Here is a 15681-nt window from a genome sequence, read left to right as displayed (position 1 = left end):
AAATAAAGAAAAATTAATAAGGATATGCAATCGTCCGATTTAAGTTTCTATTTTCTTTTTTTTCTTTTCTTTTCAGTTATTCCGTGATCGATGTAAGTGCTGCCAGGTATTGTTCGTTTAGGAAAAAATCGATAAATATCCGATAAAATTTTCGGTTTCACTCTAATGAATATTTGGTCGATTCAGAAGCCAATCAGCGTGAGCCAATATGCCTTAAAACCTAGGTAAATAAGGATTTTGCAATGTAGCCGTAAACAAATAACAACGCCGTTAATAATGCTAAGCACAATTTTTATTATAATCAAATAAAGAAAAATTAATAAGAATATGCAATCATTCGATTTAAGTTTCTATTTTATTTTTTTTATTTTTTTTCAGTTATAATCAAATAAAGAAACATTAATAAGAATATGCAATCATTCGATTTAAGTTTCTATTTTCTTTTTTTCTTTTTTTTCAGTTATAATCAAATAAAGAAAAATTAATAAGAATATGCAATCATTCGATTTAAGTTTCTATTTTCTTTTTTTTCTTTTTTTTCAGTTATAATCAAATAAAGAAAAATTAATAAGAATATGCAATCATTCGATTTAAGTTTCTATTTTCTTTTTTTTCTTTTTTTTTCAGTTATAATCAAATAAAGAAAAATTAATAAGAATATGCAATCATTCGATTTAAGTATCTATTTTCTTTTTTTCTTTTTTTTCAGTTATAATCAAATAAAGAAAAATTAATAAGAATATGCAATCATTCGATTTAAGTTTCTATTTTCTTTTTTTTCTTTTTTTTCAGTTATAATCAAATAAAGAAAAATTAATAATAATATGCAATCATTCGATTTAAGTTTCTATTTTCTTTTTTTTCTTTTTTTTTCAGTTATTCCGTGATCGATGTAAGTGCTGCCAGGTATTATTCGTTTAGAGAAAAAATCGAGCGTATCGATTTATCGACCAAAAAATCCTTCGATAAAGACGTATTTGCACGGCGTAACTGATTTCCGAATAAAAGTGGAGTTAAACCGATCGGCTTCTGTGAACCCGTTCATTTATTGCGATCGCGGAACGATCATGTTCCAGGCAGTTTCGAAAATCGTGCGAAACTTGAATCGGGGGAAAAGTAAAACGTTTGGCGCGGCTGGCCTCGATTTTGCAACGGCGCGGCCGCGCGGTGTGTCAATTAGGCAACCTTGATCGAACGGGTCAAGCACGATTCACGGGCCCGAAAGAAAACGTCGAAGCAGCGCGCCGCGAGAGAAATACGAGAAACGAAGAGAGAAATGGCCGAGTAAGGTCCATTTACTGTTCCCTGTTGCAAAAACCATTGATGATCCCTCCAGGCACAAAGAGCAATGATAGAGAGCAACAGATAAGTGCAATTCAAGTTGCAAAACGTTGCGGCGCATGAGGAGGCATTACGGCCGCTCGCAAATTACCGCGCGGGTAATCATAATGCGATCGTAATGCAACGCGAATGGCTTGATTTCGAGCGTGAGCCTCGCCGTTGCGAGATAAGCCGCGGTCATTATGCGAAATTAGTGATTATCGAGGGTAATTCGTAATTATTATTCGTGGTAATATAGATTCGTGGGGACCGCGAGGAATCACATTTCAGATCGGTTTGCCGGCACGGAAAGACGAAGCGTTTTCGCGAAGACGTTCTTTTATGCGCGTCGGAATTTCGACGAGCAACTTAAGTGACACGGCCGTCGTCAAACATTCACCGCGATAAACGACTGCTACGTGTGCATTTGGCATCTGTTCGCCATTTGTCTAACAAGGTAAATGTTAAACAATTTCGTGGTCCATTTCTCTTCGCGGTTCTTATGAAATTCTCAATGTTCTTATCACGTTCGCGGCATGAACAAGTAACGTGAAACTAATCGGAATAATCGAGACATAATATTATTTAATTAATAATGAATTTTCTTGAACTTCCTTGCGAATTCAAAGTGGTCCATTTCTTTAGTTATCGCCATACCTTACGATAAAATAGAGTAAATAAAGTAAGGTTAAATAAAATACAATAACTTTCAGAATTAATATATAGTTCTATATAGTATATATACTATATTATATTATATAGTTCTATATAGTATATATACTATATTATATTATATAGTTCTATATAGTACATATACTATATTATATTATATAGTTCTATATAGTATATATACTATATTATATTATATAGTTCTATATAGTATATATACTATATTATATTATATGGTTCTATATAGTATATATACTATATTATATTATATGGTTCTATATAGTATATATACTATATTATATTATATGGTTCTATATAGTATATATACTATATTATATTATATGGTTCTATATAGTATATATACTATATTATATTATATGGTTCTATATAGTATATATACTATATTATATTATATAGTTCTATATAGTATATGTACTATATAGTATATATACTATATTATATTATATAGTTCTATATAGTATATGTACTATATAGTATATATACTATATTATATTATATAGTTCTATATAGTATATGTACTATATTATATTATATAGTTCTATACAGTTATAGATTATATAGAGTTATTTAAAATTTCAAAATTAATGTTCTATACAACTGAATAAATAATTTTCAACGGCTGGATAAATAACACGGGTTTCGTCAAAGCCATTGCTTAAAACAACAAGTATTTTTACCAACAATGTCATCGTTTTCGAACGGGGCAGCGTGGCTTAGAATTCGAAAGAAACAACTGGAACTTCGTTTTTTTTTTGCAAATCGTACGATCAGTGGGAATCCGCGAGTCGTTTAGTAATCATGAAAAAAGTACGGAAAAGTATCGTAAACGGAGGAGAGGGCAAAGGCGAACATAAATTGTAGTTACTACGTGTTGTTTTGCGAGGGAACGTTTTCGGATTGGTTAGTAGAACCGGCCGAGCCGAAGAAAAGAAGATGAAAGATCCTCTGGCAGGAAACGAGAGGGCAAAAGAATTGAAAGAAAGAGCCAGGAGAGACCTTGGGAAGGCCCGCGTGCACCTATACAAACAGGCCCCGCTGAAAAGCAAATATTTTGTTGTGATGCAAGAATTCACAACATTAATGCCCCCCCCCCCCGCCCGTCAAAGTGCAGCGCACCGGACCAATTAGAGTGCACGGAAACTAAAACTTCCCAATTCGTCCTCGCGTCTCTTCCCTTTATCGTGACGTCATTAATCATGCCTGGAAAAAAAGGATCGGATCGTCTATAAATAGAAGACGAACTAGTTCTAGAGTTCGGGCTTAAAGATTGCGGCGGCCAACGATAATCTCTTTCGTGAAGAGCGTGTATCTTATTGTTAAATAATTAATAGAATTGTTAGAGCTCCCTTTCGACCAATGTGTAATGTACAAATTTTCGTTTCGAATAACCGTGCTTCCTACTTATAGTTGCGAACACGTTGCGAACACCTTTTTGCCACGTACAATAAACGTTGTATTTTACATTTCATGAAGCGAAATAGTAATTTCTAATACGATTGCCATTTTGACTACAATTAACCCTCGGACAGCTAACGTCGGTTCGTTTTAACTCGATCTTATATTCAAAGCAATAAGATCCAGAGTTGTGTAATGCTTGAAACGCTTAAAGTAAATTGAAAAAATGCGGTGACGGTTTAAGAATTTACGTCAAACGATGTTTTTGACAGGAAGTAAAATCGAATATTTTCATTTTAACAACCTTTGAAGTATGAAATAAAATATCTTCGTTTTAACAACTTATATAAAGTGTGAAATAAGATATTTTCATTTTAATAACTTATATAAAGCATGAAATAAGATATTTCGATTTTAACAGTCGGAAGTATGAAACAAATCCTTTTTCTTTTAATGACGTAAAGTATAAAATATATATTATTATATTTTATTATATTTATTATATTTGTTATATTACTATTAATATTTAATATTAAGGATATTAAAATTATTAATATTTTAATATTAAGGATATTATTATTAATATTTAATATTAAGGATTATTAATATTATTATTATATTTATTTTATTTTTATTATTATTATTTATATTATATATATATATATATATTATTAATATAAAATATTTTTATTTCAACAGTGTAAAATATAAAACAAAATGTTTTAGCGCATTGCATTGTAAATAATATTTGAAATATTCCTTGAGACAGAATCGTTAGAACCCAAATTAATATTGCGAACTATATTAATTTTCTTTCACAAATGATTACTTAGTGCACGAACGCTTTATAAAACCTGAATTTATTCTGGTATTTGTTAAACAGTCCCCTTGAAGATCATGTTGAATTATTTATTTAGTTAAAACAGAAATTACCGACAAAGTTCTCCCGTTACTTCGAAACGATAACAATGGAAAACTGTTACGGTGCTCGCAATATGTAACAATAGGTTTTAACCTTGTAAAACCACTCTCGCTGTCGTAGTTCGCCACTCGCGGCGACGGAATTCAATTCGAAAACGAACCGAACGGTGTTCCTTAGAAAATTGCAGCCTTTCAGGTGACAACTGGCAGGAATGCATTTTCTTTTATGTTTGCCAGCCGGCTTTCCCCGACAAGCAGATTTCGTCCAAGTTGAAGAAAATGAATTTCGGAAAATTACCCCTCCGAAAGCTGAACATTTTCAAGCTGAAGACTATTGTCGCATCGTTGAATATTCATCTATTTATAAATTATGATGTTCACGCGCCGCTCACGATCATGCCCCCCCGAGCATGAATTCTCGGAATTATGAACTCGTAAAAATGAACATTCGTCGCGCACACGATCTTCATAATCCAAAATTACAAGAAAGTGAAAGATCACTTAAATCCAATATTAATTATATACCTATATTAATTATAAGCATCTGCAGTTTAATTACACCATTCTGTGATATGAATATTAATAATAATAGTATTATATATTATTATATTTTTTATTATTATTATATTATATTATATATTATAATAATAGAATATATATAATAATATATAATATAATATAATAATAATAATATATAATAGAATAATATATAATAATATTAATAATAATTTTTGTACGGAAATTTCAGTAAAATTTTTACCGTTATTAGTATTTTGAAATGAATTGCATTCGATATTTATTATAAGCGATGACATTTCGATTCGAATATCGATACGATCTTAATCACAATACGAATCGTTTCGTTGCTCATATTGTTGTATGAGAATCGTGTGCACTTGAGAATAGTGTAAGAAATATTTCAGCACGGTAGACTTGAGAAAATTAAATTCAAAGATTTGCTTGGCGCACTCCGTATGGCTCTGAAAGTGTTCTTTTCTCTTTGGTCTTCTTGTAAAGAGCCCGAAGTTCTCCATGAAAAAGTATTCCACGATTCCTTAAGCTTTACACGAGTTTCCTGAAGGAAAGCAAGCGAGAAGAATGGAAATTTAAGATGCATGGACAGACGGGAGTTTCGTGCCGCAGCTTCTGGGGAATTGTAAAAGATGACGAAGCTTGATGTAGCCTAATCGGCCGAGCAATGTGTCTGTGTATAGTAAGAACAGGTTCGGAATATTCATACGGTCCGATTGATTCGAAAGAGATTTAATTGTGCCTGTTAGTAGCTGCTTTATTTAACGAACGCACGGTGTAAGTAACATTTATTAAATTTGCATCGGCAGTATAGATCAAGAAAAATAATTTCGTGAAAAATTGAATCGACTAAAAACAGTTTATAATATTAAAGTACTATGTTTTCATTTACACGTCATAAATGCATAACAATTCGCAGTTTAGTTATAAATAATCGCGTAACTTGTTTCACCTTTTTAATAAATTTTAACATTTTTTTATTTACATTTTATTAAGACCTATATGTATACATAGGAAATATTATTCTCTAGATGGTTTAGACTTGTTGGTCGAATCAGCACTTAATTTAAATAATACATCAAAGGATAATAATCCGAAATAAACATAAATATTTATGAAAGCATTTTTCTTATGAACAATTTATGAAAGCGTTTATCTTATGAACAATTTATAAACAGCTTCTTCGATGAACAATTTATCAGTAGCCTTTTTCTTCTAAAACAACCGTCTCTCTTTAGGTTGGTAATTGTTCCCTAATTAACTTGATAAAATATGCATACGTTTGTATTATGCTTTACAAAATATAAATAAAATTAAAAATGTTGCGTAATCTAATGAACTAACTGTTCGCGCGAGTTTTGTCTAACAATTTTAATTTAAGGGTTGCCCGACGCTTTAATTTGAAACTTTCCATTTTGAGATACTGAACAATTACTTTTAAATGTGAAACTGCTCGCGAAACTAATTCGGACAACAGAGAGTTCGGATAATAGAGGCTCTGCTGGCTCGGCTTACAATTGAGCCGTTTATTTTCAAAAAGTAGCATAAGTTACTTCTTCAAAAAAAATCGAGTTAACACTAATTACAATTGAACGGTATCTTCTCATTTTAAAAAAATTTGCAATCAATAAGTTGAGAACTATCGAGATTTGTTCGAGAGAAGTTTTGCTAATTAACGGTGTAATAAACATGTTTATTTTGAAAGTGGCGTTAGTCGCTGTTCTCAGGAAATTAATTGCGAGGTTTGGTGTAAAAGAAATAGAAACGTGTGGTAAGTGTGTGTGAAGTATTGTTTTGAATTATTTTCAGTATTTTTAAGAAAGTTGTGATCACTGGACTTATTTTTATAAGTGCGAAAGAATAGTGCGGTTTTGTAAATTACATTATAGTGATGTGGCGGCTACCTCCAGACCCGCCGGCAAATGGCTATAAAATGTTTTATAAACTAACTTTAGATGAAAAAGATGAATTTCTAACTTTGGATTTGTCGCCAAAAAGAGGAAGACCTAGGCGTTATTCACAAATAGAAATGGATCCGTTATACGCTGGATCTCGTCCTGTTTCTTCAGCAAAATACAAAGACATGATGGACTTGCTTAATTATATACCCCCAATATACCACAGTTATTTAAAAAATTTGAAACAAAACACGATTTCCGAGGACTTAATCACTCCTATCGATGACGAAAATTAAATTGAACCGATGTATTTTCATATGAATTACTTATACTTACGTTTCAAAATGTACTAATTATTTTTGTATTTTATGAATATTAAAATAAAAAATACTTAAATCAAATCTTTATATTAAATATGTTCATGGTATAAATTATTATTATATATGTAATTTATTCAACAATTTTAGTAAATCATTGTCCTTTCAAAACATCGCTTCGGTAAAATACGTCGGACAAAATGAATATATGTCAGTCATTTTTCTAAACTATTTATTTTGAAAGTGGCTCAAGTCACTTTACCGTAATGAAAAGTGGTGATTTTGTAATGTTTATACGAAATTATTTATACTGAGAAAAATATCAGTATCCTGAGATAACAAATACAAGTAAATCTTCTCGAAAGTTAGCATCCATATTTTTAAACGTGTTGAAACGCAAACCCTTAAATATCTCGACTTATAAACAAAGTGACTCTTATGCCACTTTCAAAATAAGCGGCTCAATTAGCCCTGCTCGACCCTTCGAAAACGAAATTGAATGTTTACTTTTTGCGCTTTCTGCTTGCCGCAGAAAAATACATGCACGGACTCGGCTAATTCGTCGCGGCTTCTTGATTTAATGAAACGGTCGACGGGATAGGAGATCCATGTGTAACAAAGCGCAGTGACTAACTTGCTGAAATGATTCTGTTCCCATGGGTAGCCGGCTCGTTTAACAAAGCAGGACTTATTCGGTTTACTGCATACGTAATAAATGCACCAGGGGTGCCGGTGCAACCTGTTGCAGGTACCCGGTGTAAAGATGTCGTAAATGTGCGGTAATAACGCGAAATGCGCGCGTCGTCGGGTGTCGTTAACAGTTTAAGCACAGCGTCTAGCGCGACGCTTCTCCCACGGCTACAAGCATTACCATTTTTATTGCGCGTTTACTGGCGATGTTTCCTCAACCGGGCGTCGATTACATTTGAGTCGCGACGCCGCGAATGTTGCACCCGATGGAGTTATTAAGCTTCGTCAGGGATGGAAGCCCGCAAACTCGTTCGACGTTTCTCTTTCCGTTTCGGCTTTCCTTCGTTCTCTTCTTTATTTTCTGTTCGCAATCGAGCAGTTCGTGCTGGGCACAGTTGGACGGCTCTGTGATAATTGGGACATTCGGACGAAATGTAAAAGTTTAAACGCAACAGTTTAACCCTTTGGACTCGGAATCGGAGAATTTTCTGAGCATAATCCACCAATAACGCGGACGTGTTTATTCGTGATGTAGTAAGTGACGCTTCGAATAAAATACGAAATGATATTACGTTGGAAATTACTACTGTACTTAAGTGGAATTTGGTACGAGAGTATGTTGGTACGGATTTCATGAGGGAAGCATTTGCAACCAGCAAGAGACTATTAATATTTTGCAATTATATTCACGACTTTTGGCCTTCCTTGGGGTTTAGTTATTTCAAAGTATCCGATGTGTAATGGTTTCAGATTTGTACAACATGCAATTATAAAGTACAGTTAATTTCGAAGGAAATACAACAATTAACGTTCTTGTTTTTTCGTACACGAATACGTAAACATATCGGGCAATTTTTATTGAAAATATTAGAAAATATTAAGTATCCTGAAAATATTGCATTGAAAGATTGTTACGAGAGGAAGTTCATATAAAAATGTTCTTGTTGAAAATACACATAAACGCGCAGTCGGCGACGGATGGATGCAACAAAGTGGTCGCAAATGCAACATCTTAAACTGTTCGTGTCATTTTATGATATCCCTTTTCGCTTGAAAACCTGTTTATGCCGCGAGTGCTAATTACGAGTGCGTTCGCACGCGGAATCTAATGAAAATGTGATAAAGTGGACACGTGGGGCATAGAGTGATTTTTAATTCAATCGTAAGAGAAAATTGTCAATTTAGAATGGCGACGGAAATATAAATTAATGTCATGTATATATGTAAGTATATAATATTCAAGGTTGTAAAACGATATTTAACCTTGCACAATAGAAAATATATACTTGCTTCCATACGAATCTATTATTAATTTAATGCAAATAAATATCGTAGCTTTCCCACGACCAGTAATTAATTATTAATTAATTTCTTAATATTTCGCAATAAACGAGCATACACTTTCGCTCAACGATGATCAAATGTTGCGGAAATATAAATTAATGTCATGTATATATGTAAGTATATAATATTCAAGGTTGTAAAACGATATATTTAACCTTGCACTGTAGAAAATATATACTTGCTTCGATACGAATCTATTATTAATTTAATGCAAATAAATATCGTAGCTTTCCCACGACCAGTAATTAATTATTAATTAATTTCTTAATATTTCGCAATAAACGAGCATACACTTTCGCTGAACGATGATCGAAACGAAGTTGCGGAATGTAGTCGAGGCACGCAAAACATGAGGCAAGCCCTGTTCTTTTTAATTTTTCGAATCTTCATGGCTGCCACGCAAAATTCTAATTTTCGGAATTGTAATTCGGTGAAACATTTTGGACGAAATGGCCCGGGGCCCGTCTTTAGGATTTCGTGTGGTCATATAGAGATTTCAATCGCTCTGTTGGCTACGACTGACTCAGTGAGATGGAACTCGGCCCGAAGAACGTGAGATCTCGTGTAACACACGGTGCATGCTGGCGTTCCGAAAATCCTTCGTCGGATGCTCCCGCAACGTTCCATGATTCGACTAACAATTAACAAGGATACTTTGACACGACTTGGTGGCTCGTTTCAACTTCGACAAAATACGCCCACGCAATACTTAACGTAGAGAAAATAAATCGCGAGGAGAGACACAGGTTTTCGTTCCGAGCATTTCGACGAATACAAAATGAATCCGATCTCTTTCCTCTGAATTAACACTTAGCGAACCGAACGGGGAGATCTACCCGTTTTAAATTCAGTCGGTTGACGATCGAATGGATGATTAATCAAAAATTAAAAATGATTGCTTAATTTTATTAAGATTTGCAAGAGGCACGAATGCTGAAGAAGTGATCGATGCCATATGAGTTTGCTTCATAATTTTGGTTTAATCGAATGGAATAATTTAATTTTATGAAAATTTTTGAGCTTTCTAGCGCGGTCGTGGAAGTGTTAATTGCGAAACAAATGAGCCGTTTATTTTGAAAGTGGCATAAGTCACTTTGCCGTAATGAAAAGTGGTGATTTTTTAATGTTTATACGAAAATATCAGTATCCTGAGATAACAAATACAAGTAAATCTTCTCGAAAGTTAGCATCCATATTTTTAAACGTAATTTTTTTAATTAATAATAAAAAATAATTTAATTAATTTTTAATTTAAACGTATTTTTAAATATATCAACTTAAAAACAATGTGGCTTATGCCACTTTCAAAATAAACGGCTCAAATTTCAAAGTGATTTTCCTAGAAGCATGGGATTTTAAAGCGTTCACGCGACCAAAGTGTGAACGCGACTAATATGTATTGTTTTATAACAATGACTACATCGCATTTACTCAAACTGTTTTCACATTTCAAGTTAATAATCTTTATCGAACGGGAATTTTCGATTTTACCGACAGACCGTAGGCTGCCTCAAATAATGACAACTATACTAATCGACGAACTATTATGTTTCATTAACGCTGGGTTTGCAAGATTTTTCATTTACGAATTTTAAGACTGTAACTTCGCATCTACGACGAACTAATTCAATAAATTTGCTTCTTTACTATCACATATTTATTAGTATCATGTATTATGATAAAAATTACTAAAAATCGGAATAAATACATTTCTGTTATTTTCATCGAGAAACCTAAAATAGATGCTTCTAGTTCACATACCTAGCGTTAATAAAACTCAATGCACACGCCCATGACTGGGGGACCTGTCCTCTAAACGTCACAGCCATACTTATCGATCACTCGAGGCTTTACATAAAATACTTTTCGCGTCGATGTTTCATCGCATCGTGACTCACGAGAACTCCAGCATATTGTCCACCTACGGAAAGCATCGGTATCACTCGTCAAGCCCATCACGCGAATAATAAAACAAAACCTGAAGCGACAGTAAAATCGCTGTCGAGAATATTCCTGCTCAGCGAGCCAGGAACCTAAAACCCACTCGTGGAAGTTCATCGAAGCGACGATAACTGCACGAATTGTTGTCAATTTCCTTGGACATAAGTGGAGGCGGCTGAAGAAGAAGAAGAAGAAGAAGAAGAAGAAGACGACGACGAAGACGAAGCAGCAGCAGCAGCAGCAGCAGCTGCAGAAAATGAAGTGAACGAAGTGAACGAAGTGGAAGAACAAGAGAAAGGCCAGGGAAGAGAGACGACGATGAAGAAGCGATGAAAAAGGAGTGGGAAGGAGGAATCTCCAAAAGGTGCCGCGTGCACGCGGGGAACGCATTATATATGCGATCAAAGAGGGCAAGAGACGCGAGTACACGAGAACATGTGGGACAATGCCTGTCACCTCATTCACGTCAAGTGAGCTCGAGGACTACCAACTTCAGCCCCGGTCGTTCCGTAGTGGCAGAAGAGGAACCTGGTCAGGGGATCAAATTGCATCTCGATTCGTGCATCGACTTCTCTTTTTTAACCTCGCCTTCTTCTTGTTCCTCCGCGGTGTTCCGGCCCTCCGGCTTGTTCCTCGCCTTGCTCCGGCCAGTTTTCGGCCTTCTAGCCAAACCACGACAGCAGTTGCTAATCTTGGCTCCTATATAGCCACGGTGCATCACGGGTCAGCCATGGAAATCGACCCAGAGGCTCGCGAATCCACCGAGCAGATCCAACGGCGACGCGAATCGCGCGAGTTGCATCCACGTTTCCGATTGAACGGACAGAAACGCCGTGATCTTTCCCTCTCTCTCCCACCCTCTCCCTCTTTCTTTCTCTCTCCCTCCCTCCCTCTCCCTCTTTCTCCCTCTCTCTTTTTCTCTCTCGCTCTCTTTCTCTCTCGCTCTCTTTCTCTCTCTCTTCCTTTCTCTCTTTCTCTCTGTTGCCCGCTCGAAACGATCGGCACGAACCAGGGCCGCATCTTCCTGAATGGTGATTCATTGTCAGATATGATCTGGGAAATGTTTGGCCGAGGTAGAAAATCGTGCTACACCCGGGGACTGAGAGATAATCCCTCGCGGAAAGGGTGAACTCCGTTTCGGAATTTATTTTTCGACTCGAGAATTTTCACAGGAAATTAGACGCCGCGGACGTTCTCACGGAAAAGTTTCCTCTGGTTCCAATGGACGGTTCGTGAATTTCTCTTGCGTTTTGGTGACTCGTTGCGCGCGGATACCTCCACTGCCTATGGCATACGAAAAGCATTCGTGAAACAAATTAGGCTTCTACGCAAAAGTAAAAACATAAGGTAGTAAAGCCAGCTACAGCGTCAGCAATTTTCATACAAAATAATTTATCGTGTAAACGAAATAAAAGACTGTGACAGATTAAATGTTTTTATTCTTCTATTTTGTTTATTTTTCGAACGAAATAAAAGAATATGACATATTAAATGATTTTATTCTTTTATTTTGCTTATTTTTGAAATAAAGGAATATGACGTATAAATGTTTTTATTCTTTTATTGTACTTGTTTTTAAAACAAAATGAAAGAATATGACATATATTAAATGTTTTCATTCTTCTATTTTGCTTGTTGTTGAAACAAAATGAAAGAATATGACATATTAAATGTTTTCATTCTTTTATTTTGCTTATTTTTGAAACAAAATAAAAGAATATGACAGATTAAATTTCTGTGTTCTTTTATTTCGTTTGAAAAATCAATTCAATATGACTTATTCGATAAATATAAAGTTAATTATGCCCAAAAGCAAAACGAAGGCACAGTAATTAGTCACCTTACAGTAACCGGCTCCACTACCCTCTATTGTAAACTGGTGTGTAGAAAGTAAATATCGATACAAAAATACATACGTACATGGTTTTTGGCGCGAAACGAGAACGCTGGTTTATTCGTTCCCAAACGTGGCGCAGTGTTGCCAGGTCCAGTGCGATTTCAGTGTTTTTCGTGGTGGAGAGGGCAACGAAGTACCGCACATACCGTAAACTGGCGCAGGCGCAGAGGGTGGTCTCGCAAGAGGACCAAGAGATTACCTACCTAACCTGCAATACCTAACAACCGACTAACCTACGAACGCGTTCATTATTCCATTCAATTACTACAGGCAATAACAAGATAGTACAACAATAAGCACATATCCATATAACGTTCAGAGTTAGCTTAGGTTAGGTAGAGGTAATCTCCTTCTCCTCTGAGGCCCCTCGCGAGGCCACCCTCTGCGCCTGCGTCGGTTAGCGGTATGCGCGGCACTTTGTTACCCCCTCGTCCACGAAAAGCACTGAAATCGCGCTGGTCCTAGCAACACCGACGAGACGAATAGTAGAGCCGTTTATTTTGAAAGTGGCATAAGTCACTTTGTTTTTAAGTCGAGATATTTAAGGGTTCGCGTTTTAACACGTTTTAAAATATGGATGCTAACTTTCGAGAAGATTTACTTGTATTCGTTATCTCAGGATACTGATATTTTTCTCAGTATAAATAATTTCGTATAAACATTAGAAAATCACCACTTTTCATTACGGTAAAGTGACTTGAGCCACTTTCAAAATAGATAGTTTAGAAAAATGACTGACATATATTAATTTTGTCCGACGTATTTTACCGAAGTGATGTTTTGAAAGGACAATGATTTACTAAAATTGTTGAATAAATTACATATATAATAATAATTTATACCATGAACATATTCAATATAAAGATTTGATTTAAGTATTTTTTATTTTAATATTCATAAAATACAAAAATAATTAGTACATTTTGGAACATAAGTATAAGTAATTTATATGAAAATACATCGGTTCAATTTAATTTTCGTCATCGATAGGAGTGATTAAGTCCTCGGAAATCGTGTTTTGTTTCCAATTTTTCAAATAACTGTGGTATATTGGGGGTGTATAATTAAGCAAGTCCATCGTGTCTTTGTATTTTGCTGAAGAAACAGGGCGAGATCCAGCGTATAACGGATCCATTTCTATTTGTGAATAACGTCTAGATTTTCCTCTTTTTGGTGACAAATCCAAAGTTAGAAATTCATCTTTTTCATCTAAATGTTGTTATCTCAGGATACTGATATTTTTCTCAGTATAAATAATTTCGTATAAACATTAGAAAATCACCACTTTTCATTACGGTAAAGTGACTTATGCCACTTTCAAAATAAACAGCTCAGTTAACAATCGCTATTATTCTTTTCAGCGTTCTTCAATGCGTTCAGCAATGTGTTCTATGCTTAAATATATTTGTACTTCTCACGTGACGAAAATTTGTATATCTCAAACGCCTAAGATAGGGGAAAAGATTGTTATTACAATTTTTCATAAAGCGATAAATAGTTTATTAACGTATATTTGGCAAGAAAAACATGATTTATGATCAATAATATGATTATCGATCGATATACGATTATTTATGATCATGATAATTGTATTTTCTTGTTATATCCCTCTAACTCTTCCATTGAATTTGTTTAATGTATACGTATGTAATGTATTAATGTATATATAATGTATATATTTTTCGTGTTTAATGTGTGAACGAATTACTTCTTCAACTAACACATTTTTATAGAATGTTTAAGTCAGTTGTTTGCTTCTTCTTCGTTAATTAAAACATTTCAAAATGTCACGCTGATTTTCACTTCCGATTAACTATGGCGAATTCGTAAATTGTTTATTGCAATGATCGTAGCTTTTCGTCATGAATATCATAATAGATCTTACAATTATTTTGTAGATTTAGAATTGTATCTGACTCCAACTTCAGTGTTTAAGACGGAGTTTGTTTCATCATCTAGTTTGTCATTTGACGACTTTTTGTTAGCCCAATGTTTTTATAATATAATAATAGCCTAACTTCGAGCCTCAAGAACGAAATATATTTAGGGACATAAGTGCAGCCGATTGTAACGAAGCACGCGATGACTCGTCCCACCCCCGAGAACCATAATTCCCTTATATATATACCCCTATTCCATCATTCCGGTTTACTGGAATTCCAAAGATTTGCCAGTTTCACTTTACCAAGGCTTTACCACGAAATTCGATTTTTTCAATTCCGTTTCTTCCCCCGCCTTCGTAGATTTTTTTCTCGTTCCAAAAGCAGGTGCGGAACACGCTATAAATTGAAATGCTATCAGGGGACGTTTCTGTTCCCTACGTTTCGGTATGTATAATACTTGTGTAATATATTATGACACGATTATTTAATCAATGGGACGTACAATATAATAAATCTGTCACGTGAATGTTTGTTGCTGTCGTGATACGCGTTAAATTATGATATAATTAGATCCATACGTCACACTTCACACGCAAATTAGAATTCAAGAATGGTTTCCTTCGTCAACTAAGATATCATTCATTGCAAATATAAAATTAAAAGTGCTATTAGATCTCGTTAATTTATACGTTTTCTTCCATTCGAAAAATTTGCACGTATAATAAATCCGTAAATGTCCGCAGTACAATTATAACTAAAATGTCAGGCGTGACAAATTAGTCTTTAAATGAATATAATTGATATCGACTTCAAGTTAAATAAAAATAATAAAAGAACTGCTCTAAAGAAGTAAT

General features: G+C 34.5%; 1 long non-coding RNA gene across 1 annotated transcript in view; it reads left to right on the top strand.

Annotated features, from left to right (window-relative positions):
- The first annotated feature begins 918 nt into the window (after nucleotides 1-918).
- The window catches only part of LOC143260819 (uncharacterized), a 62819-nt gene continuing 48056 nt past the window's right edge, over nucleotides 919-15681 (top strand). The window contains exon 1 of the long non-coding RNA XR_013035095.1: nucleotides 919-1777. This is a non-coding gene — a long non-coding RNA (uncharacterized LOC143260819). The remainder of the gene's footprint in view (nucleotides 1778-15681) is intronic.

The sequence above is a fragment of the Megalopta genalis genome, unplaced genomic scaffold, assembly GCF_051020955.1.
Source record: "Megalopta genalis isolate 19385.01 unplaced genomic scaffold, iyMegGena1_principal scaffold0020, whole genome shotgun sequence".
NCBI classification, from domain to species: domain Eukaryota; kingdom Metazoa; phylum Arthropoda; class Insecta; order Hymenoptera; family Halictidae; genus Megalopta; species Megalopta genalis.
The sequence above is the reverse complement of the archived record's forward strand: the minus strand, read 5'-3'. Positions and strand labels throughout refer to the sequence as shown.